Genomic DNA, 25,957 nt, shown 5'->3' on the forward strand with positions numbered 1-25,957 from the left:
TCATCTGTGTACGTGTCAAAAGTGAGTAAGTTTTATGAATTTGCTGAGATGCCAGTTAGATTTTAAAGCTGAGACTATCAAATTAGGTTTGCCAATTGGATAAGTGTTATAGTGAATATTAGAATGGACTCTAATAGGACAGGGGTTCTCAACCAGGGGTACGTGTACCTTGGGGATACGCAAAGGTCTTCCAAAGGGTACATTAACTCATCTAGATATTAGCCTAGTTTTACAACAAGCTACAGAAAAAGTAATACCTAAGTCAGTACAAACTAAAATTTCAGACAGACAATAACTTGTTTATACAGCTCCATATACTATACACTGAAATGTAAGTACAATATTTATATTCCAATTGATTTATTTTATAATTATATGGTAAAAATGAGAAAGTCACCAATTTTTCAGTAATTATGTGCTGTGACACTTTTATATTTTTAAGTCTGATTTTGTAAGCAAGTAGTTTCTAATTGAGGTGAAACTTGGAAGTACACAAGACAAATCCGACTCCTGAAAGGGGTGTAGTAGTCTGGAACTGTTCAGAGCCACTGTAATAGGAGAACCCCTTTTTATTGAGTCCATGGAGTGTAAGCTTACTGGGTTCTTGTCAGGTCAGCTTTTAGTTTGACCAGTATTTCTCAAATCAGGACACTTGGGTATTCTTGACCAAGCAACAATTTTTTAATTCACCCTGAACCACATCAGTATACAACAAAGGTGGCCAAGTTTACTGACCTTCTGAGCCACATATGACAATCTTCAGAAGTTCAAGAGCTGGGGCGTGCCTGCTGGATTTCAGGGTGGCGGGGAGGCTGTGTGCCACCTGGCACTCTGGGGCTGGGAGGGGCTGGTGGCTGGGAGGGGGGGCTGTGGGGAGAAGTGAGTCCTCAGGCGGAAGGGGTGGGCCAGGCCAGTGGCTAGCCTCCCTTAGCCGGTGGTTCACTCACCACCCACGCTGAGAAGCTCTCAGCATTATCTTCAGAATTCAGAAGTTCCATACCTATCTGTATGGCAGACATTTTACTTTGCTGATGGATCATCACCCGTTCATTTCAATTTTGGACCAAAATATGGAATTCCATCATTAGCTGCTGCTTGTATGCAATGATGGGCATTGCTGCTTTCAGCTCATTCCTATATTATTTAAATCCACAAAGGTGGACAGCCTGGCAATGCAGATAGGTTGTTGCACCTGCCATGCCCAAGCTTCCATCAACCCAAAGAAAGTTCAGATGAAATATTTTATCTCAATTTGATGGACAGGTCACCCATCACTAGCACAGACATCAGCAGAGAAACTACTAAGGATGATGTGCTTTCTCTTGTGAAGGGAACGGCACAACAAGGGACAATGCTGGATCAAAAGAACCCTCCGTTTACACAATTTTGTCACGTCAATGTGAATAATCTCTGAATCATGTTGCAATTTATGGGGAATGTGAGTGGTCATTCCAAAATCACTTCAGTCTCAGGTTTTGGAAGCTCTTCACAAAGGTTGTTTTGGTATTGTACGAATGAAGGCCACAATCTGCAGCCATATCTGGTGACCAGGGATCAGCAAAGATATTGAGAGGAAGGCAAAGTGCTGTACTATGTGTCAGCAAATTCAGAATGATCCTGGCCCATCTTGTCTATACTTGTGGTTGTGGCCTCAGATTCTTTGGACACATATTCACATGGACTTTGCTGGACTTTTAGAAGGTTGTAGGTTTTGGGTCATAGTCAACACCAATTCAAAATGGTCAAAGGTTTTCCGAATTACTTGTACTACAACTATTGAGACCATTGGACACCTCTGTACCTTGTTTAGCCTGTTTGCTTTACCATTACAGTTGCTGAGTGACAATGGACCTCGATTCTGTTCTGAAGAATTTCAGACGTTCCTAGCTTCAAATGGAATTCAGCACATACACTCAGCTCCATACCATCCTGCTTCAAACTGACATGCAGCTCTCTTTGTACAAACACTTAAGCATGACTTAAGAGCTAACAAGTCTATTTGGAGATGTCAGCAGAAATTGGACAATGTCTTGCTTGTCTACAGGAACACTGCAAATGCTACTATCCAGGAGTCACCTGCAACTCTTTTCTTGAAGCAATCTTTGCAAACCTGTGAGGACCTGCTACATCCTCACACTGCCTCCCATGTAGCCATATCCCAAGCTATGCAAATTGATCAACGACATGAGACTCGTCATCATTCTTTTCAAATAGGAGACTTAGTGTGGACTTGCAGCTCCAGTTGTGTAGTGAAATGGGCACCTGAAGAATTTGTAAAATGCACAGGACCTGTTTTGTTTGTGATAAAACTATCCAATGGCATTTTATAGGAATGACATATGGACTAGTTTCAGCCTTGACAGGTACTGGAGTACGGGAACATTCCAGTAGGGATTTCTGTTCCTCCAATTGAATCTCCTTATGTTACAACTCCTAATTTCGATGACTTGCTGGGAGAAACTTTGGTACCAGATCCAGTTGATTCCTTACCACAACTGTTCCTGTTGTTCAAGACACTGCTACACCACCATCACCATGTTATCCCTAGAGAGTGTGAAAACCAGTGGTGTGCCTGAACTTATAAATTGTTTAGTTAATGAATTGCTATTCCTGGGCAGAATAATCCCTTACAATTTAAGAGTCTCTGGTAGTTCACCCGCATCTTTTAGTTTGATTGTAGAGTGTTTTATGTTAGCCACATAAACAATAATGTATATGTATATTAAAAAAGCTTTTAAATTAGGGTGGAGGAATGTGATGCCCTGTCCCTTTAAATGTTTGAGCACCCCCCCCCCCGCCCACCTCTCTTTTGTGTTAGTTTCAGTTTTGCAGTCAGAAAAATAAAGTGAGCACAGCAGACAGCTGGGTGTCCATCAGCTCCCTCTGCATCTATGCCTATCTCCTTCTCCACTGGATCTGAATATAACATATATACCCTGACTTCAGGGCCCCCTGGAAGGCTCCACCCTCTGATTTCTATTGGACACGTGGCACGTGATGCTCAGATTTCAACTCTCTCAGTTTCTCTGCCACTTCCATTCGTATCCAGTAGATGGCAACAAATTTCTTCAATCCTTTTCTTGTCGGAGGCTTTTCATGTTTGTTTCATTTCAAGGATTATATTTCAATATTAGCCCATATTACTAATTGGAATTCCCCCTTTTAAGCAATTTCTTTTAATAATCCAAAGCTGTACCCCGGTTTTTCTTTCAACATTCCTCCTTCCTTGTGCCATACAGTTCCTATTCTAGAGAGCCACAGTTATTTACAATGAAAACAAACAAAACTCCTTATAGTCCTCATTTAACGGATATGCTGCATACACTCTTCGATTGTTCATGAGCCGTTCATGTTATTTAGTGTTTGCAACAGAACAAGAGACTAGGGTGGCCACTCACGCATTGCTGGAATCTGGTGCGGGTATGCCTCTTCTGCTGGGACCCTGCTCCCGCTGGCAGGCCCTCAGACCAGAGGTGATGCATGGGGTGGGGGTGGGGGCATGAGGGGTCATGTGCCCCACGCCCCCACCAGATTTCTGCCAGGATTTGTTGGCCCTGCTCAGTCTCATGGTGCAGCTGGGCCTCCTCCCTGTGTGGCAGCTGCCAGAGCCTGATAGCTGTGAACTCCGCCAGGTGGGGAGAGGCAGGCCCAACAGCTTGGAGCTGCAGGGAGGAGCTGCTGCTTTCCAGGAAGGGAGACTGAGGGTAAAGGGGGCCTGCCTGGCAGGGGTCTGACTTGAGCTGTTCTGGCGGCAGCTGAACCTTTAAACTGTGCCCCTCTACTCTCAGCAAGTCATCCCTGCCTCAGACTCATGGTGTGTGCAAGCTCATGCTGCACAGAGGGTGCCATTTTTAAGAGCCCCCACCCCCACCATCAGGACCTTGGATGCACGGTGTGTGCCAGGCCCCACCGCCTCGGGGGGTGACATTTAAAGAGCGCACTGCTTTGCCGCCCCCCCCCCCCCCCCCGCAGCGTGACCTTGTGTGCGAGATCGCCAGCGAGAGCGCAGCATCATGTGCTTCAAAAGGGTGACTTCTGTCCGATCCCAAACAAACCCACATCCCATTTTGTCGGAGAACCAGACTGGGGACAAACCCTACAAAAGCAGGACTGGCCAGTTTAGTACTGCATGAGTGGCCTGCCTACAAGAGACTATTCACAGGGAGAGAGATGTAGCTCTGACTCATATGGCAAGCAAATGTGCAGCTTCTCATTTGAGGTGCAAGACATTGATGGGGCAAAGCCGATTATCCATGGTATAATTGATTTACAAAGCAGACCAAATATAGAGTTTATAATTTGGGGTGAAAGTGTGGTTTGCATTTCTTGGGGTAATAGGCAGTTTGCTCTGTTAGTTCTTCAGTCGCATCGCAAATTATTTCTATTTGCATAATTTGCAGCTCCATCCATCTCCGGATCCACTTAGTGTGCAGTGGCCACTTTGCATAGGCAAGCAGGGAGTTACCCTGGCCTGGTAACATTTTGGAATTCTTTTTAGCTATGTTCTTTTTATCTATCTGCAAATTATGAGAGATTCTTGCCTAGGTGAGTAACAATTCTCTCCTGTAGCCATTTTAGTTTCCATTCTTGGGGAGGAAACTCACCGCAGACAGCAAGCTTGGAGGAGCGAAACCCTGAGCCCAAAGTTTCCTCTTGGCTTTATTAAGGTTCACTTTACAGCACTTGCCAGTCCTCCCCAAGATACTGAGGTAGGTTTGCCAAGCCTCCAGGATTGTCTTGGAGTCTCCAGGAATTAAAGATTAATTTTTAATTAAAGATTATGTCATGTGATGAAACCTTCAGATATACATCCAACCAAAATTGACAACCCTATTGAGGCCCAAGCTTTATAACTGAATTACCCACCTCCCTTTGGAGTTCTCTGGCTGATGCTGGAATTGCTGACGTTACAAGGTTGGTGGAGGCCTTGACTTCTTTTTCTAAAGTCTTTTCGCCTTCCTTTTGTGATGGCACAATCAGGGCTATAGACAGAATGTCTGGTGCTTTCAGTGCCCCCCTTGGGGTATAAAAGAAAGCTACACAAGCCAAAGCTGGAGCCTTTGGCGCTTGGATGGTAGGTCAGTTAAGGGGAGACTTTTTCAAAATCTCCTAAAAATGTAGGAGCTCAAGCTATATGCCCTACAACGTGTCTCTGCTCCTTCCCAAATTCACATCTCACTTTCAGGGTGAGACCAGCTTGCTGAAAGCATCTTAGAATGAAGTTGCTCATCATATTCAGTCATGCCTCTTCCATATGCCGTCCCCTCTCACGCCCCCATGCTGGAATGGCAAAGAGCTCCAGACAGACCTGTTGTCATCTGAGAGATTCTCTTTGGGAAATGTTCTTGTTCTGAAGACCTGCTGAACAGGGGCTCATTAAAACAGCTGCTTTCAAACTTGGCAATTAGAGTTCCTGGTGTAGATTTTTAGTAAGGGGGATTTTCCGGAAGCCTGCAGCAATGTAGTGATGAGGCATTTTGGCCTCTGATAATAGCGCTATTATCTGTCAGTGGCAGGAAGCATGTGTCTCTTTTCATGCATTTTCTTAAGCTGGGTGAGCACCACACAAATGTGGATTTTGCCATTGGACTTTCGTACTGGAATCATCCCTGCAGGCCAGTCAGTAGGTTCGTCTAGTTTGGAAATAATTCCCATGTCTTCCACTCTCTTCAATCCTCTTTTACCTTTCCCCAGCCAGGGGTTTGTGATGTGTCATGGAGCTGCAGGGGAGATGGGACTCAGAAAGAACTGCTGAGGGCACCAGTCATATCTTGTGCTTCCCGATCAGCTTTCCTAACCCTTGAAAAACTTGTCCCATATTTTTACCATCAGTGGAAGCGAGCTTCACTGATACAAGTAGACCTGGGTCTTGTCACTCATTGCATTACATATGGAGACGTGGAAGGATTAGATCTCTATCAGTAAATATCAATACATGTTATTTTCACTGCACACACACACACCAATGAAAACATATTTCTATCAATAGCAACTGAAATTTACAAATAGGCAGCGTGAGAAAAATGCTGCTTGAGAAGTTGTTACAGTTGATTTCAGGTTATTTACTTTGTATGTTTTGACATGTGATGTTGACAATTTGTGTTCTAATGGTTATTAAGCTTTAACATTTGAATATCATTGCCCCCTATTTGTGTCTAACTCCCCCATAATTTTCTGTAACTGTGAAAATTTAAATCAATAAAAATATAAAAGCTAAAAATAGACATTGATACTATCTGTTGAAAATATGAAAAAAATAAAAATCAAATTCTTCCAAGCGTGTTCACATGCCATTTCTTTCCTTCGCTCAAGTTTCCTAGACGATAGCCCCAGTAACATTGCTGACCCTGCCCAGAATCTCATTAGCTCATGTGGATCTCTGCCCTGGAACACGGGGATCCTCATTTTGGAATATACAGTTTCCTCCATTTGGATTCATTCTTGTGTATCCATGGTTCTGTCTGTTCCACTGAGTGCACCTCCCTGGTAATGTGGTATCATCCGCTAAGATTAGCCGCCCCACGTTCTTGGGGGCCTGCCTGCTGGTGCAAAATGTCCTGTTTGTAAAATCTCTCACCTTCTGCCTGTTTTGCTGGACATTGTTTCTAGCTGAGGCTTAGGGCAAGATCCACAGAAGGGACTTGGACTTGGCTTGTCCATGGCTAAGGTGCCTGCAGCTTAGTGGAATCCATAGCCCTGAGTTAGGGGCACAGGCACCGACTTTCCAAAGTGCCGGGGGGTGCTCAACCCCGAGCTCTGACCCAGGCCTCGCCCCCACTCTGCCGCCTCCCGTCCCCACTCCATTCCCGCTCCACCTCTTCCCACCCAGTTCTGCCCCCTCTCCCGAGTGCACCGTGTCCTCGCTCCTCCCCCCCAGCCTCTGGCATGCTGCAAAACAGCTATTCGCAGCGGGCAGGAGGCGCAGGGAGGGAGGGGAAGGTGCTGATCTGTGGAGCCTGCCGGCAGGCGGGCAGTGCTCGGGGGGGGGGTGAGTTGGTAGGGGGGCTGCCGGTGGGTGCTCCAGCACCAGAGCACCCACGGAGTCGGCGCCTATGTGCTCAGGCCCCCTATCCAATGCATGGGGAGAGATAGGTGCCTAAGAATGGGTTTCACAAAATCCAGGAAATGCCAAGGAGAAGGGTGGACTTAAGCCCCACCTTGCTCTTGTTAGTTTTCTCTCTCTCATCCTCTCTGGGTCAGTGGTCTCTGATGTGGTGGCATCTCTGCTTCTAGCACAGAAATCCAGGGGCTGCATCTTTCACTCTGATGTAAGTTATAACTCTTGCTTTGTGAGACTGGAGTCTGGCTGAAGTTGCTTTGATAATTTGGTGCCCCTTCTGCCTATGACTAAATAAATGATCTGGGAAAAGGGGTAAACAGTGAGGTGGCAAAATTTGCAGATGATACAGAATTACTAAAGATAGTTAAGACCCAGGCAGACTGTGAAGAGCTACAAAAGGATCTCTCAAAACTGGGTGACTGGGCAACAAAATGGCAGATGAAATTTAATGTTGATAAATGCAAAGTAATGCACATTGGAAAGCATAATCCCAACTATACATATAAAATGATAGGGTCTAAATTAGCTGTTACTATTCAAAAAAGAGATCTTGGAGTCATTGTGGATAGTTCTCTGAAAACATCCACTCAATGTGCAGTGGCAGTCAAAAAAACAAAAAGAATGCTGGGAATAATTAAGAAAGGGATAGATAGGAGAGAAAAATATCATGTTGCCTCTATATAAATCCATGGTACGCCCACATCTTGAATACTGTGTGCAGATGTGGTCGCCCCATCTCAAAAAAGATATATTGGAATTGGAAAAGGTTCAGAAAAGGGCAATAAAAATTATTAGGGGTATGGAACAGCTTCCGTATGAGGAGAGATTAATAAGACTGGGACTTTTCAGCTTGGAAAAAAGACAGCTAAGGGGAAATATGATTAAGGTCTATAAAATCATGACTGGTGTAGAGAAAGTAGATAAGGAAGTGTTGTTTACTACTTCTCATAACACAAGAACTAGGGGTCACTAAATGAAATTAATAGGCAACAGGTTTAAAACAAATAAAAGGAAGTATTTCTTCACACAATGCACAGTCAACCTGTGGAACTCCTTGCCAGGGGATGTTGTGAATGCCAAGACCATAATGGGGTTTAAAAAAAGACCTAGATAAATTCATGGAGGATAGTCCATCAATGGCTATTAGCCAGGATGGGCAGGAATGGTTTCCCTATCACTGGCCAGACATGTGCTGATGGCCCATCATAGAAGATTAGGGTTAGAAGAGACCTCAGGAGGTCATCTAGTCCAACCCTCTGCTCAAAGCAGGACCAACCCAAACTAAATCACCCCAGCCAGGGCTTTGTCAACAAGAAGAATCCACTCTCCCAGAGACTCCTCGGAGAGGGCACTTACTTAATGAGGGCTACCTAACCCCCATGTCACAGCAAGGATCTTTCTAGCAGCTGCAAGAAAGTCTAGAAGAGGGGCAGTGACATCATTCTTTGGTCTCTCTCCTCCCCCATTTCAATGCCTGGAAGATCATTTGGCAGACACAGACTGGAGAGATTGGTCCCAGACTGGGAAGGGAATTCAGTCAGTCTGTGTATTGAGAACTGTGAGCTGCCTGTAACAGCTGTTAGGGTGAGAGACTATTTGATTCAAATCTTGCTTAGGGTTTGTCTACACCACACAGCTTTTAGCGACAAGGCTGTGTCGACACAGCCTTGTCGCTAAAAGTCAGCGTGCATAAACGCTCTTTTTCGGTACTCTGTCTGTACTTTTGCTGACAAAATACTTCCAGCCCGCGAGCAGGGTTAGCTTTGTCAGGAGGAGAGCACTCCTGCTGACAAATCCACGTTCACACTGCCACTTGCCTTGGAAAAACTTTTGTTTTTTTCAGGGGGGCTTTTTTAAGTACCCATGAAAGACAAAAATTTTGTCAACTTTGCAGCGTAGACAAGCCCTAAGTATGTTAAAGTTTAGAATAGAGGCCTTGTCTACATTGCAGAGTTTTGTCAGCAAAAGGCATCTTTTGGCAGTGAAAGAGTGGAGGTGAACACACTCCAATGCCACTTTTGGTGACAAAACTCTTCAGTTTTGGCAACAAAATAAAAACACCTTGATGAGAGACATAGGGCTTTTTGAGGTAAAGTTAAAACAACAAAGCTTCAGTGTAGATGCTGCCATTTGTTATAGCGCCAGAATGGGCCTCCCCCAGTATCCCACAATGCCCGCAGTGATTGCTTTGCTCACTGTTTTGATCTTGGCTGTCCTACATCAGAGCATTCTGCTCCCCTCTGGCAGCAAAGAGCAAATCATTAATGTGGAATGCTGCTATCTCTAAGAACACAGAGACAGCCAGGCAGGCAGGGGTGTGTGTGTGTGTGAGACAGACTGCTGTGCTGTGCAAAGTCAGGGAGGGAGGCAGGGGCTGATGTCAGGGTGCCCCCTTCCCCTTTTTCAGGACTGGTTGCTGTCAGTGGCTGTCTGAACTTAAAGAAACAGCAGGCTGACACACTCTCCCCCCCGCCACACACTTCAGTTGAAAAGCAGATGACAATCTAATAAGATGCCCATGGAAGGATGGGATTGAGAAACCTGTATCATGTGATGCTGTACCTGCCCCACGAGGCACTGCAAACCCTCCCGAAAGCACCCTGTGGCCAGTTGCATGGTGGGATAGGTACCCACAGTGCCCTGCTCTCAGTGTCGATGCAAGAGCTGCTAGTGTGGATGCGCTCTGCCGACACAAGGAACATAGTGTGGACACGCAACAGCGGTTTAATTAAAACACTTTAATGAAAGTGGCATATTTTTTATTGACAAAACTCTGCAGTGTAGACATGGCCTTAGACTGTGATTTTATTTTTATTTCTTAGGTAACCAATGTTGAGCTCCATGCCTGCTACTTATAATCGCATCAAATCTACCTTTCTGAAATTAGTTAATCAATCTGTTTTATATTTTACCCAAACCTGTGTTTTTGGTTGACGTGCATGTCATAAATATAAAGGGAAGGGTAAACCCCTTTAAAATCCCTCCTGGCCAGAGGAAAAATCCTCTCACCTGTAAAGGGTTAAGAAGCTAAAGGTAACCTCGCTGGCACCTGACCAAAATGACCAATGAGGAGACAAGATACTTTCAAAAGCTGGGAGGAGGGAGAAAAACAAAGGGTTTGTGTCTGTCTGTGTGATGCTTTTGCTGGGGACAGAACAGGAATGGAGTCTTAGAACTTAGTAAGTAATCTAGCTAGGTATGTGTTAGATTATGATTTCTTTAAATGGCTGAGAAAATAGCTGTGCTGAATAGAAGGAATATTCCTGTCTGTGTGTCTTTTTTGTAACTTAAGGTTTTGCCTAGAGGGATTCTCTATGTTTTGAATCTAATTACCCTGTCAGGTATTCACCATCCCGATTTTACAGAGGTGATTCTTTTTTACTTCTGTTAAAAGTCGTCTTGTAAGGGAACTGAATGCTTTTTCATTGTTCTAAGATCCAAGGGTTTGGGTCTGTGGTCACGTATGCAAATTGGTGAGGATTGGTGCGTTACCTAGGGAGGTGGTAGAATCTCCTTCCTTAGAAGTTTTTAAGGTCAGGCTTGACAAAGCCCTGGCTGGGATGATTTAATTGGGGATTGGTCCTGCTTTGAGCGGGGAGTTGGACTAGATGACCTCCTGAGGTCCCTTCCAACCCTGATATTCTATGATTCTATGATTTTTACCAAACCTTCCCCAGGAAGTGGGGTGCAAGGGTTGGGAGGATTTTGGGGGGAAAGACGTTTCCAAACTACGTTTTTTCAGGAACTGAGATAAAGTTTGGTGGTAGCAGTGGAAGTCCAAGGGCAAAAGGTAAAATAGTTTGTACCTTGGGGAAGTTTTAACTTAAGCTGGTAAAAGTAAGCTTAGGAGGTTTTCATGCAGGTCCCCACATCTGTATCCTAGAGTTCGGAGTGGGGAAGGAACCTTGACAGTGCACATCACAGCCTCTCACACCTAACCGGAGGCAACCGAGTTTCTCTCTTCGATTCCCAGGCAGGTGCTGCTCCCCTGTGCCCTGACTTCAGGGAGCCGGGCATTAAGGCACATCAAAACTAGGAAATTAACAAATAAAATTTACATTTAGTGGCTGCTAAGGTTGCAGCAGGACACACTCCCATCAACCTAAGACCTCCGTGACCTCAGCAGTCAGAGGTGCTGCTCTGTCACTATTGTTACACTGGGCAATCACCGCATCATTGAAGCTGTTGGGTGTGACAGCCACCTTCTGTTCCAGATAAGCGAGGGCACAGACACCGACTTTTCATTGTGCTGGGGGGTGCTCCACCCCCGGCTCTGCCCCAGGCCACGCTGCCACTCCACTCCTTCCCTCTATGCCACAGCCTCCCTGCCTCGCCTCTTCCCAACCCGTTCCGCCCCCTCCCCCGAGCACGCCGCTGCCTTGCTCCTCCCCCCTCCCCACCCAGCCTCCTGCATGCCATGAAACAGTGGATTGAGGTGGACGGGAGGTGCGGGGAGGGAGGGAGAGGTGCTGATTGGTGGCTGGCGGGGCCCGCCGGCAGGCAGCAGGTCCTGGGAGTAGGGGGAGGTGCTGATGGGGGGGCTGCTGGTGGGTGCTCAGTACCCACCATTTTTCCCCATGGGTTCTCCAGCCTCAGAGCACCCACAGAGTTGGTGCCTTTGAACGAGGGAATAAGCAAATGCCCCTTTGTTCAGCAACAGCTGAAATAATGGAACCCACCACATGAGGGCTAGATCAGGGCTTCTCAACCTGTGGGTTGGGTCAACAGAATGTTTCAAAGGGTTGCATGGCAGCTCCTGTGGCTCCTGTCCCAAAGGGCAGGATGGGCTCGCCTCCCTGCTCCAGGCACTGCAACCTCTGGGGTCCCAGCACCATTCACATTTGGCTCAGCTGTCTTGATAACGGGAGCCCGGGTAGCCCAAATTTAAGTGAGTGGCATTGCAACCCCATGAGCCAGGTCACAGCTCCACTCACACAAATTTTGTCCAGTTACGGGGGCGGGGCCAAATCTGAGAAGCATTGCAACCCCAGAGGTTGCAACACCTGGTACAGAGAGCCAAGGCCAGCCAGTCCCACAGCACTGGAGCTGCAGGTGCCACCACTCTGGGATGAGTGCTGAGCAGGACCCAACCCACCCTGGGGGCAGGATCCAACCAAAAACACCCTAGGGCCTCCACCCCAAGATTATTTACTGGGTCGTGACAGGCCATAAATATTTACAGATGGGTCCTGAGCCCAAAACGGACTAGACCACGTGCAAGCTTGGGCAGTGTCTGGGCCATGTGGTCTTAGGGGTTTCCTGACGGTCTGACAACAAATGCAGGACTGGGGGGTTCATCTGTTTGCAGCTGTGTGTGAGAGAGAGAGAGAAGCAGCAGACATGCACACTTACAGTGATACAGTGGCCACCAAAAATAATATCAGGTGCTTTAATACTAATTAAGTAATATATATAACAAAGTCTCACCCTGCCAAGGCACTACACAAAGACTTCTGCTGTAATAATCAACATGAATCATTAAATTATAATCAATACAAAAAATAAGTGAAATAAGATGGAGATAGAAGGCGAACTGCTGTTCATCACTTCTGTGCCTCATTTTTTAATTAGTTCAAATCTCTTATGTTAGGAGAATGTACAACCCTGTTGCATTTTTCCCATTTATCATTGCAAGCTTAATTTGGATTAACTGTATTTCATCAATCTGAAAATAAAAATCCTGCAGCCCATAAGCAGCGAGGTCCCCAAGGACTTTTACTGCCGTGGGAAGAGGCAAACCTTTGTTATGCTAACAAGTATATTGGCTAGTGAAAACAGTACTTAAAATAATCACAATATTTCTTTATTTGCATATAAAGATGACATAATAAAAGATAATTAGCAGCATGTGAAACAGTTCTACTACTCAATTTTCTCGGTTTAGATAATTAATTATCTTAGTAAAATGCATCATTATGGCTAATTTTAGAAAATCTAGCAGCTGCAAGGTCATAGTGGGAACCATTTCAATTTGTAATTGGAAGAAACATGAAAGCGAGTCAGATAATCTTTTATTAGTTAATAAAAAAATCACAGAGGCACATATATTAAGCACTTTAAGAGGCAGAAAATGCACTGAATCATTTAATAATGTCATCAAATGAGCTTCAATCATGGGCCGTCAGGGGAGCTCACTGAGATGGAAGTACTCGCTTCCTTCCCTGTTCCTCTTGCTGGAAAAAAGAAGGGAATCTTTTCCTTGCCATTCTCAGTGATTTCAGACTGGCAAAATGTGTAGGGCTTGTGCTCTTGGCATAGGACTAGGAGCCAGCAACTCCTGCATTCTAATCCTGTCTATGATGCTGACTCCCTCCATGACCTTGGCCGAGATTCCCAGCACTCTGCCTCAATGTCCTCATCTGTAAAATGGAGAAAATACCTGCCAACTTTAGAGCTGTTGGGAGGATTGGACATTAATCTTTGAAAAGTGCTATGTAAAACCGAGTATCTCTATTTACTTTGCTCACATAGGTAATTTAATCCAGGCAGCCTAGGTTGCGGTACCGACAGTTGAGGTTGCCTGACACTTCCCATTATAAAGCCTGCTTTAAATTGCTTATAACTTTGCCAGACATAAACCATTCAGGCTGAAAATTTCCTTGCCGGGTGTCTGCCTTAAATACATTTAAAAAATGAGCCTATTGTATTCATGTTTCAGTTAAATTGGTTGAGCCCTTTCAAGGAATGGGGCTAGGTAACAGTATGCTGTTTTGCCTTGCCCCAGCCTGCTTTAGAGCAAGGTCTTGAAATCTGACAGGGAGATCGTCCTGGTGTCAGGGATGTGCCTTTTGCTGACCCCATGTAAACACATCCAAAATTGGCGAAGGTATAAGCCTCTGAAAAATCTCAGTTTGTACATGCTCAGTAGAAACTTGTTAGAGTTTGGCAGCAAAATTCTCTGAAGATTCTGTCTCCACTGAGTATGTTCCATTGCCTCAGAGTTCCTAAGTGCTGACCAGACGCACACGTGCCATCCTCACAGCATGACTGAGCATGCTCTATCCTGAGGCTGCAGTGGCTGTGCACGACTTTCTCTGCAATTGCTCATGCCCCAGTCAGGGGCCACTAAAAGCTCCACTTACAAAGAGATATCCTGTTGATGTTGAGCTTAGCTTAAACCAGTAACTAAAATGATTGGCATTTACCTTTAGACGTCACCTTTAATGCATCCTGGAGTTACCTTACAGCTGAAATACACTATGCTTTCCATGGTGTCTCACTGGCCACAGACCAACTCACAAGAGGTGGGTCTGAATATAGTTCTGGTGGAAGAATTAGAGGGTTTAGAGCTTGATGTCAGAAGTAATATGGTACCAGCAGGTGGCGGGTGAGTACAATGGTGCTGTCCCCAGTACTTTTTAGATAAGTGTGATCTGAGTGGTGAGAAGGAACTGCGGCCCGACATGCCTGAAGCCTGGAGAACTTTAGATGCCCTGACACCTGGTGGACTTCACGGCCCTGAGTTAGGCACCCAGGATCCCTACATGATGCATGGGGAGAGTTAGACACCTAAGAATGGGATCCTCAGAAGCCAGCACGCTGAGTAGGGAACTGCTTATGCACAGAGCGTTAGATGCCTAGCTGCAGGGCTGAGGCAGGTGGCTGTCCCTGTTTGGGATTCACAGGTGTGAACCCTCTCCTGGAGCTAAGCTCCAAAGCCAGGTCAGCCCGTTTGTTGGGGGTTAAATTGGGAAACTGAGACACAAGTCTGCCCAATTTAGGGTTCATCAATTTTTGCCTTTATTATACCATTTCAGATAGAATTATTGTCACTTATCCTGTGTTTGAATGTACATTTATGCTAGACAATAATAACAGAACAGAATTGATAGGGACCCAAGTTAGCACATTCCAGAGCACCAAGAAGTCCTTTCACCTGCCATGATAACCATTGCTTCCCCTGATATCCTGTTTTGGTCCTTCAGTTCCAACCTTCAGTTTCTTGTCTGGTGTTTCTCAGACTTGGGCCTTGTTCACTTAGGTCTTTTATACATGCCCATGCTCCAGATTACTTAACCTTTATCCAATTGGCTCTTAGCATGTCAACCTTTATTTTGTATGTAACTTGTACATTATGTATGCATAAGCTTCATTTATCCAGCTTCTGCATTTTTCATGCTGATTTTGCAGTTTCTGGATCAGGTTGTTCTGTGTCACCTGGTTTCTGGGTCTTCCCAGAAAAGGGGGAAAGATTATATATCATTACATGACTGTGTACCTCTAATTTACATCTCCCAACACAACACAGTACTTAGCTTGCCAGCAATAATATCGTTTAAAACAAATTAGCAATTTTATATCAAAGAAGGATTGGCAAAAACACTCCTGCCAGGCAAGGCCTTGGCCTAGTTATTACCTTATCTGTACTCATTCACAGACCATAATTATACATCATTAAAATACAGCTATCAAAACTTTCACCCTAACCATTTAGCAATACTTCATTTTTGTATTTCAATGTTATAATTCCATATGTGTGTATTATCCTATTCTGCCCTTTAATCTAGCGTGGGGGCGGCGGAGGGCACGGGGAGAGAGTTATGGAAAACACAGTAATTAATGTCAGCATTTCTCATTTTCTTTAAACATGGGTTTTCAGAGACCTTCATTCAAAGTTCAGTTCTGTTTGTGAATCATTACACAAAAACTTCATTAGAAATTTTCCTGTGTTGCATTTTGAGACATGTCTCAATTTTAGGGACTTGATATGTAGTTGTTTAAATGACACCCTAACATTTCCCTGCAAAAAATGAAGAGGAGGAGGAGCTACTACAGCTCTTATACCCCCTGGTTAGAACACTCATACAGGATGTGGGAGCTCTGAGTTCAAATCTGCCCTCTGCCTGATTTGAAGCAGCAACTTGAACTCAGGCTTCCACCTCCGTGTTCGTAGAATCACAGGACTGGAAGGGACCTCGAGAGGTCATCTAGTCCAGTCCCTAGTTGAAGTTGTTCCACTTTGTTTAACTGAACAGTTAATGGCCAGAGAGAGAATGACTTTCTAGTCTAGTGGTTAGGGCTGTCTGCTGGGAGACGCAGCTGACAGTCCATGTGCCAATGAATCATTTAAGTACTTCATACAAAACTGAACAGCTCCAACAGGAGAGTTTGCGAATGGCCCACTGCAGACTCCCCTAGATCCCAGAGGTTAGGGCACTCTCCTGGGATGTGGGAGTCCCTGCTCTGAACTGGACAGAGTGGGGTTTTAAACCTGCGTCTCCCATATCCCAGGAGAGTTAGAGCATTGCGCCTTGGGTACAAGGGCAGAGGCAGCGGCACTAAGTTAGGTGTGGGGTCTGGTCTGGTAGGTGTGCTGTGAGAATGCCTATTGGATCAGGCCCCACAGGAGAGACAGAAGGGGCAAAGGTGGTCTAGTTTGTGAATCCTTGGGGCATAAATGCCAAGCAGCTCAGCACCATCAAGACTTAGGTGACTTTTCAAATGTCCCCTGGCAGAAATTTAGGGACTTCAGGCACCTATAGGGTTAGGTGGCAGCTGAGCAGGGGTCTGAGGATCTAAATTTTGGACTTAGGCGTCTAAGCAGCAGTTTGATGCTTACATCCCTTTCTGGTTCAAGGCCAAAATGGCTAGACCAAGGGAAAACATCTGACCAACCCCCAGAGACACAACTTCAGTGACCAAGCTTGCCAATAGAATCATAGAATCATAGAATATCAGGGTTGGAAGGGACCTCAGGAGGTCATCTAGTCCAACCCCCTGCTCAAAGCAGGACCAGTCCCCAATTAAATCATCCCAGCCAGGGCTTTGTCAAGCCTGACCTTAAAAACTTCTAAGGAAGGAGATTCTACCACCTCCCTAGGTAACTCATTCCAGTGTTTCACCATCCTCCTAGTGAAAATTTTTTTCCTAATATCCAACCTAAACCTCCCCCACTGCAACTTGAGACCATTACTCCTTGTCCTGTCCTCTTCTACCACTGAGAATAGTCTAGAACCATCCTCTCTGGAACCACCTCTCAGGTAGTTGAAAGCAGCTATCAAATCCCCCCTCATTCTTCTCTTCTGCAGACTAAACAATCCCAGTTCCCTCAGCCTCTCCTCATAAGTCATGTGTTCCAGACCCCTAATCATTTTTGTTGCCTTTTGCTGGACTCTCTCCAATTTATCCACATCCTTCTTGTAGTGTGGGGCCCAAAACTGGACACAGTACTCCAGATGAGGCCTCACCAATGTCGAATAGAGGGGGACGATCACGTCCCTCGATCTGCTCGCTATGCCCCTACTTATACATCCCAAAATGCCATTGGCCTTCTTGGCAACAAGGGCACACTGCTGACTCATATCCAGCTTCTCGTCCACTGTAACCCCTAGGTCCTTTTCCGCAGAAGTGCTGCCTAGCCATTCGGTCCCTAGTCTGTAGCGGTGCATTTGGTTCTTCCGTCCTAAGTGCAGGACCCTGCACTTATCCTTATTGAACCCCATCAGATTTATTTTGGCCCAATCCTCCAATTTCTCTAGGTCCCTCTGTATCCTATCCCTGCCCTCCAGCGTATCTACCACTCCTCCTAGTTTAGTATCATCCGCAAATTTGCTGAGAGTGCAATCCACACCATCCTCCAGATCATTTATGAAGATATTGAACAAAACCGGCCCCAGGACCGACCCCTGGGGCACTCCACTTGACACCGGCTGCCAACTAGACATGGAGCCATTGATCACTACCCGTTGAGCCCGACAGTCTAGCCAACTTTCTACCCACCATATAGTGCATTCATCCAGCCCATACTTCTTTAACTTGCTGACAAGAATACTGTGGGAGACCGTGTCAATAGCTTTGCTAAAGTCAAGAAACAATACATCCACTGCTTTCCCTTCATCCACAGAACCAGTAATCTCATCACAGAAGGTGATTAGATTAGTCAGGCATGACCTGCCCTTGGTGAATCCATGCTGACTGTTCCTGATCACTTTCCTCTCATGTAAGTGCTTCAGGATTGATTCCTTGAGGACATGCTCCATGATTTTTCCAGGGCCTGAGGTGAGGCTGACTGGCCTGTAGTTCCCAGGATCCTCCTTCTTCCCTTTTTTAAAGATGGGCACTACATTAGCCTTTTTCCAGTCATCCGAGACTTCCCCCGTTCGCCACGAGTTTTCAAAGATAATGGCCAATGGCTCTGCAATCACAGCCGCCAATTCCTTTAGCACTCTTGGATGCAACGCGTCCGGCCCCATGGACTTGTGCACGTCCAGCTTAGCTGGGGGTTCCTTAATGGTGCACCAAGTTTGGATGATAAATGCATGATATTTTAAATAAATTTCCTAAATATTCATAGTCACTTGTTTTCATGGAAAACAGCATAATTTCCTTAGTGGCAGCATTGCAGATAAATAGGACATACAATCTTTACATCTTACAGGGAGGTTTTGATGTCTCCAATGACGATCAGTTTAATTTCAGACAAAAAGAAGACTGGAGGAACACAATGAAAGGTGCTTGTACTCAGCACCACCACCACCGGGTCCTAGCAACAGCAGTTCATGTTTAGGGCCACACTACAAGCACAGCAATGAACATTGTGAATCGCATAGATTTTCAGGAAGTGACTTCATTGTTGTCTCCTAGAGCTTGTTGTTTCTTTATTTTTCCACATCCAGGGTGGAAGTATTGGAAAGAGATCCCAGTACTGAGCCAGCCACTTGCACCACATAAAAAGAAACAGTAGCAAAGCTTGGAGACTTTGGATTTGACCAGTTAATATGTGTATTCATGCAGAACCAACATGGTCACACTCAAGGATGGTGACAAAGACCAGGAAATCCCTTGTCAATCATCTAAGATTCACAAGAAATCCAGTTGTATAACTGGTTTGCATTGTTACATACATCTAGCCTCAATCAAGAAGGAGTCCACACCACCATTCACACACGTCAGGTGGGATAAATGCCATCAATGTGCTCAAGCGTGGTTGGACTTCCATGGTGATAATGATACATTACTGAATCATTTCAACAACACCTGTCAAAAGATTTTGATGACTGCCAGTGATACAAGGTTCAACTCTACCTGCTTTAGGCGTTTTATAGACAAAAAGCACATAGAGAATGCAAGAAAATGTAGGACGATAGACAGTCTATCTTTTCCAGCGACAGTTCTACACCTTTGCCCAGACCCAGGAAGGCACTTCCATCAAGATCCTGCCTCCCTGTTCACGTACCTTTACCAGTCCTTCCAGGGGCAGTGCAAGAACCCCCACCCTTTGGGAGGCTAGCCCCCGGCCCTGCCCCTTCTGCCCAAGGCCCCACCCATATCTCACCCATTCTGCTCCCCCTTGCTTACTGGAGCCCCAAGCCCTGCACCATGGCTGGAGGAGCCCCGGCTGAGCCACCCCGAGCACCAGCCAGCCCACTCCAGCCTCCCTGAGTCCCAGCCCACCCACCCCACCCACCCTGAGTCCTGGGCCGCTGGCTGGCCCAAGCTAACCTAACCCCCTGGGCTGTCAGCTGGCCCGAGCACCTGCCTGTCTGCCCCAGCACCTGCCCACTCTGAGCCTCAGATTGGCCTACCCCAGCCATGCTGGCCAGCCCAAGCACTGGCCGGCCCTCCCCATCTGTCCAGAGTCCTGGTCCTCACAGCGTTCCCTCTAATTTTTTCCACCCATGTGTGGAATGAATTTTGTTATGTGCACCAATATGGAGGTGATGTATGCCACATCACCTTCATATTGGTGCACATAACAAAATTCATGTGGTGGGGTGGGGGCATGTGGGAGGGGGCTCAGGAGTGGGGCAGAGGGTTGGGGGTGCAGGCTCTGGGATGGGGCCAGGGATGAGGGATTTGGGGTGCAGGAGGATGCTCCAGAGTTACAGTGGGGAGAGAGGACTCCCCACAGCACCACCTGGGCTCGGGGGAGAGGTGCCTCTCCCTGCCATGGCAGCTCCAGGGCTGGGTCTGCAGGATAGGTGCCCTTCTCCCGGAAGGTCCAAGCGTGGTCTGGGTCTGGGCCGGGGAGGGGCATCTCAACGGCAGCTGGGTTCAGGCCTGGCCGGGCCGTGGCTGATCTGGGTCAGGCCGGACTGCCCTGGCTGCAGCTGGGGTCGGGCCTGGCCAGGCCATTCCAGCTGCAGCTGGGTTTGGGCTGGGGTAGGGGTGCCCTGGCTGTAGGGTGCCCAGACAGCAACTGTGAAAAAATGGGACACGGGGTGGGGGGGGTAATAGGCACCTATGTAAGAAAAAGTCCCAAAAACAGGACTGTCCCTATAAAAATGGGACATCTGGCCACCCTACCCGGCTGCGGCAGAGTTGGGGCCGGGGGAGGGGTGCCCTGGCCATGGCAGGTCCGGGCCACCCTGACCACTGCAGGTTGGGGGCCGGGCTAGGTTGGGGCCGGGGAAGGGGCACCCCTCCACTGGCTGCATCAGGTTCCCAGGTGGGTTCCCTGAATGCCTGTGTGGCGCTAAGAAGGGGCTGCTGTGCAGCCATGTGACTATGCGGCTTATAGGGAACTTAGGTCCTGGACCACCCACCCCAGCTGCCCAGAGTCCCGAATCTGGCCTGAGTCTCCCCAAGCCCTGGCCCGCTGGCTGGCCGGAGCATGGCCTTACTGCCCCAGCCAGCCTGAGTGCTGGGCCGCTGGCCAGCCTGCCCACCCTAACCCCCGCCAGTTTTGGGGGAAGAGGCAGAGAGAGGGTGGGATGCATAAGTGGGGCCCAATGTGAGACTGGTGTGAAAGGGTGAAATTAGAGCTCCTGGATACACCTTAAGGACCTTCCAATCTAATATGAGCTGTGTTTACATTGAAGTCTTTGTAAGGCCAAATTATTGAGGCATGCTTTGGTCCAAGTTAAAAACTTAGTCCACACTTTGTGAAACACTTTAGTGATTCCAGGGTTTGGTCTATGTGTTGACTTAACACAGCCGTTAATGTTCTTCAGAGAGCACTTTGGCATTCAGCCATGAAGGCTGTGAGGGGTTGTACCTCAGTTTCCCTTTTTGCACAGCACATTAGGTCTGCAATGTCTTTTCTCCTGTGTAGTTTCAAGATTAGATACAGGCATTAACTGTGAAATATCAGTATTACAAGGCCTTTTAATATAAAGTGTGTTCTTATGTATCACTCTTAATATGTTCAAGGGTTTTTCCTAAAGACCATGCACATTGTACATTTTTACAGTTTTTGGTATCAGCAACAAGTTAGTTACGATTACTAGCAATAATATTAACATCAATTCTATCACATTTGTACATTTACAATTATTTTGGTCATGCCAAGTTTTTTGTTTAGATCAATCATTTGTTAGGTTAGCTTGTTCAATGTCCCTTTTGAACCTTTACAACTTTTTCCTGACCTTACGGTTTTCCTTAATATAGGCTTTCAATTCAACCGCTTCCTTGGTGTTTTGGTATTTTAGAGATGAGGGAGGCAAGTTTGTAAGGGCATTTTTCCTTTTAAGAGTTAGCTTGCCTTTTTTTCCTTGTCAGCTAGGCATTTGCCTTAAAGGACACAACCATTTTCTATCATCATGTCTGAACTACAATTCTCCTGCTATTCACCTAACAATTTCTGTATCCACAAGGCATCAGATGCACTACAGCTTACTAAGAAATCACATGACAAATCCAAAGTGCCTATGGGTTTATTCATAAGGCTGCTCTGCTGTGTAAAACCAGGAATCCAGCCTCTTTCTTCAACCTGAGACAGAGACTGTTCACTTTCAATATTAGCTAAAGAAGTCTCCTTTAAGCTATTCACACTAAATTTTTCCAAAGCAAAATTCAGTGAATTCATTTTCATTTGGAAGACTTTGGCCATTAGGCACCAGCACGCTTTCCTTTTCCTTTTCACAGACTTCAAAGACTTCACCAAGAAACTCCTTTCCTTCTGGAATATCATGCACTACAAAAGATTCTTTCTGAGCTTTATTTATGTCCAGAACCAACTTTGGTGTAACAGACAAATCACCAAACTCCTTCTGAGTTTCACTTACATTCAGAATCACCTCTGGCCCATTAGGAGGATTTTCATACAACCCCCTTTCAGGTAAACTGCTAGACTTCATAGTCAAAAGATTAGAAGCATTCTCTTCCTTGTTACAAGTTTCCATACTGTCAGTAGGTATCAGTCAAATTACCTTCATGCTTTCCTTGTGCCCCGGCTGTGCTATCACCCTGATCAGACAAGGTTGTCATATCTTTACCCAGCAACACACTAGCAACAAGCAAAATAGAAGCACCAGAATCACTTGGTCTCTGGGAGCTATTTATGGCATTAACTGGATGCAACCTATGTCATTGCAATGTCATTACCCCTAGTAGACAAGTTTAGGACCACTTCCTTCCTGGGCTTTAGTTGTATCCAGAATCAACTCTGAGTCAACTGATAAATTTTTAACCATCATAGGCTGACAGGCTTCTTCTGTCTGCTTTACAGTCAGAAGAGAGATGGAGAAACAGTCCCCTTTAACAGACAAACAGCTTATCCCCTTTAACAGACAAACAGGATATCATTTCCCTTGTCCCAGCTTACATGGTTTTCACGGACTATTGCTTGGAAAGTGGTACAGCTTCCTTAACAGGCAAGTTGCCACTCCCAACAGATAAACTGCTATTCTCCACATTATACTGAGCTACTTTAAGCAAATCACTTTTACATCGGTTAGGCACACTTTTACAAGCTTTACTAGCCAACAATCCATCACTCATCAAGATTGTACCCCTTTCTTTCTCAGTTAGGGTTTTAAGCTGATCACTAACTTTTTAAGGAGAAACATTTTCCTGAGACTTATCTAATGCCAGATTCACTTCAGATACCAGCCAGCCAGCCAGAAATTTTTCCACATATGCACTGCCTTTTTGTAGAGAGAATCAACTATCTTCCTCATACAAACATTTGGAGAAACCCTCCATAGGCAAGTCCTTGCCCCTAATAGATACAGGTTTAGGATTATTTCTTTCCTGTGACTGGTTTATGCTATCAACTTGACTGAACAAAGCTTTAATATCATCCCCAATCAAAAGATCCTTAGACAATAACTTCCTTACACCAACTATAACTTCATGTTTAACACCATTCCATTCAAGATGGATTCTGGCTAACGGCACACTTACAGTAAACTCACAGAGGATTACAATATTCACACTCTGATCTGGTAAGTAATCTTCCTCTTTGACAAAATCTGCTTTAACAAGAGTGATGTTAGAAGCTGTAATTTGCCCTAAACAGCTTTTACCATTGACGTTTACATTCTCTACAGAAGTTATGGGGTTACCTTCACCCGAGCTCACAGTAAAAGCATTTACAAAAAAGGTGGTAGTGTTGGGGTATATTTGGTTACGCACAGACAGTTGCTTAGAGTCAAACAATATACCAATATTGTTACAAACTGGATAGATTCTATCCCCATCTTTGCTGTTGAGAGGAGCTGGCTTTTGAGGAGGATACAATTCCTGTTGTTCCTTTATTCTTTTGAGTTGGAGCGTAAACCTGTCCACTGCTGCCTTAGCTTCTAGTTTCTGCAATCAAATATATGCCATTCTTTGTTCATGTTCAAAACACAGGCGTTCTCTTTCCATATCAGTTATTTTTTGCTTTTCCAGCAACTGAAGTTATGCCATTCTTTGTTCAAACTGCTGCTGGTTTCTCACTGCAAGCATTTTCACTGGGTCTGCTTCCTTATCACTGGTAAACAACAGATTTTTCAGTTCCTGCTCTGGGGCTTTTCCTTAAAAGACAATCCACTCTGTGAGCACAATTCTTCCAGGCTTTTTCCGTTAGGATCTTGATCATGGGTCACTCACAGTAACTTATTTTTAACCCTTAAACACTCCAATATCAAAATTAATTTTTTGACAAGTGTGTGGTTCTGATCCAAAAACCCAATTAACCTGTGGTAATGTGTATCCAGGCACAATTACACCTCTGTGACCAGGGTCCCAGTCCAATTACAGTAAGCAGATCTGAGATGACAGAATCAGGACCCAAGGATATCCTCTTTTTTTTGGCAAGTTGGAGTTCGTTGGGGAACAAAAGGTAATTTCGGATAACTTTGAAGGCGGTCCATCACTAGTACTTAACAGGGCCATCCCCACCCATACGTAAACTACGCAGCTGCATAAGGCACCATGAAATCTGGGGCACCAAATTGCCCCAAATTTCCTGATGCCCTACACAGTTGCATGCTGCATCCAGCTCCAGAGGCCAGCCTGATTCCCCAGACAGCTGAGCCGGCCCCTCGTGGGCTACACACAGCAGGGCCCAGGAAAGCTGCCTCCGCCCCTGTCCCACCCCTTCCCTTTAGCCCCCTCCCCTGGTCCACCCCACCTCTTCCCACCCCTGCTTCAACCCAGCCCCACCCCCAACTCTGCCCCTTCCCCCCCCAAACCCGGGCCCCTGAGCTATGCGTCCCGGGGGACTACAGCAGGGGTCAGGCCTGCCCTGCACTCACCAGGCAGTGGGAAGTGAGCGACCTGGCCCCAGCCTGCTATGCTACACCAGCTCCCAGCCGCCCCGCCGGTGAGTGCTGGGGGGCAGTTCCACCCCTTCTCCCAAGTCTGGGAGCTGGGGGAGCAGAGCGGAGTGGGCTGGGGCCGGGTCACTCCACTTCCTGCTGCCCCATGAGTCGGGGGGCGGGCCCGACCCCTGCTGCCTTCCTGCACTGGCTGCTCCTGCTTCCCAAAGCCCTTGGGCGCAGTCCTTCCCCCCCCCCACCTGCGCAGAGGCCTGGGACGCCCCCCACCCCCTGCAGAGGCCTGGGATGCTCCCCCCCTCAGAGGCTGGGCAACCCCACAGGGGTGCTGCATAGGGCACCACAGTCTCTAGGGATGACCCTGGTACTTAGCTATAGAATTAACATAAGGCAATTTGCTTGTTCCTCCACCATAGTACATTTCAAAGAGATGAATACAGAGATATCCCATGTTTACAATTCATTTAACTGCTAGGATGTTCTTTTGACCTCTGAATTATCAGAATACTGCATAGACACGGACTGTTGATTACATTGTTGACCCTACTCATACATATGTAAATACACAAAAACACAAACATTATCTTTCCACATGTCTTTTGAGGGTTATTTATTTTTCAGGATGTTTAACCTTTTCTGGCCATGCATCACAGAGGTGCACACTGGTTAACAGGGTAAATGCTCCTTCCCCTGTCGGCCAGGAATGACATTTAGAAAAGAAGGAGCTTGCCCTCACCTGGATGACAAGGAATCCAGCTCCAGATTGTATGTTGCAGGCTGTGCAGTGTGCCTGCAAGCATGTGAAATGTCAAACAGGGCAGAGTTCCCAGCTTGCTGCTGGTCTTTCCTGCACACACCGTGGAAGAGTCAGAAGTGCGAAGACACTGACAAAAAGCTGCTGGACCCTTCACTCCCACTGACAATGTGTCCAAGGAGAGTGACTTTGATGAGCAGGATGCCGTGATTATCAGCCTGGGAAATAAAAATATATTTTACCTGGGAAATAAACCCTACTGTGCCAATGTGACAGATTTTCATTACCAATCTGCCTGGGCCACAGTTGATCAGGCTGGGGCCACAGGATCTTTTTGGGGAGGAGATGACGAGGCACACCAATTGTCTAAATTTTAAAGCTTTATTGATAAAATAATAAAAACAACAGCAGAGAGTGTTGGGAACGCTCCCACATCACTCAGGGGAAGAAAGAAAGCGTTAATGCCCTAACCCACTTTCATACTCTCACACTCCTCCCAGACTGGCCAAGTCTGGGTGTAACATTGGAAGATGGCCGGGGGGAAAGGTAGACGGGAGTGCTTTCCTGGGCCCAGGCCGTCCAAGGATCTGCTGTGCTCTCCGAATTGCTCCAGCTCTCGGAAGGGTTTTAAGCCCTGGGCTCCTTTGAGGGTGTTCCATTCCACGACCTCTGTTCCTGGTGCTCTTTGTGTCAGTCCAAACTGGCTTGCTGTGGCCTTCT

The sequence above is a fragment of the Natator depressus genome, chromosome 13 (assembly GCF_965152275.1).
Source record: "Natator depressus isolate rNatDep1 chromosome 13, rNatDep2.hap1, whole genome shotgun sequence".
In the NCBI taxonomy this organism is placed as follows: domain Eukaryota; kingdom Metazoa; phylum Chordata; order Testudines; family Cheloniidae; genus Natator; species Natator depressus.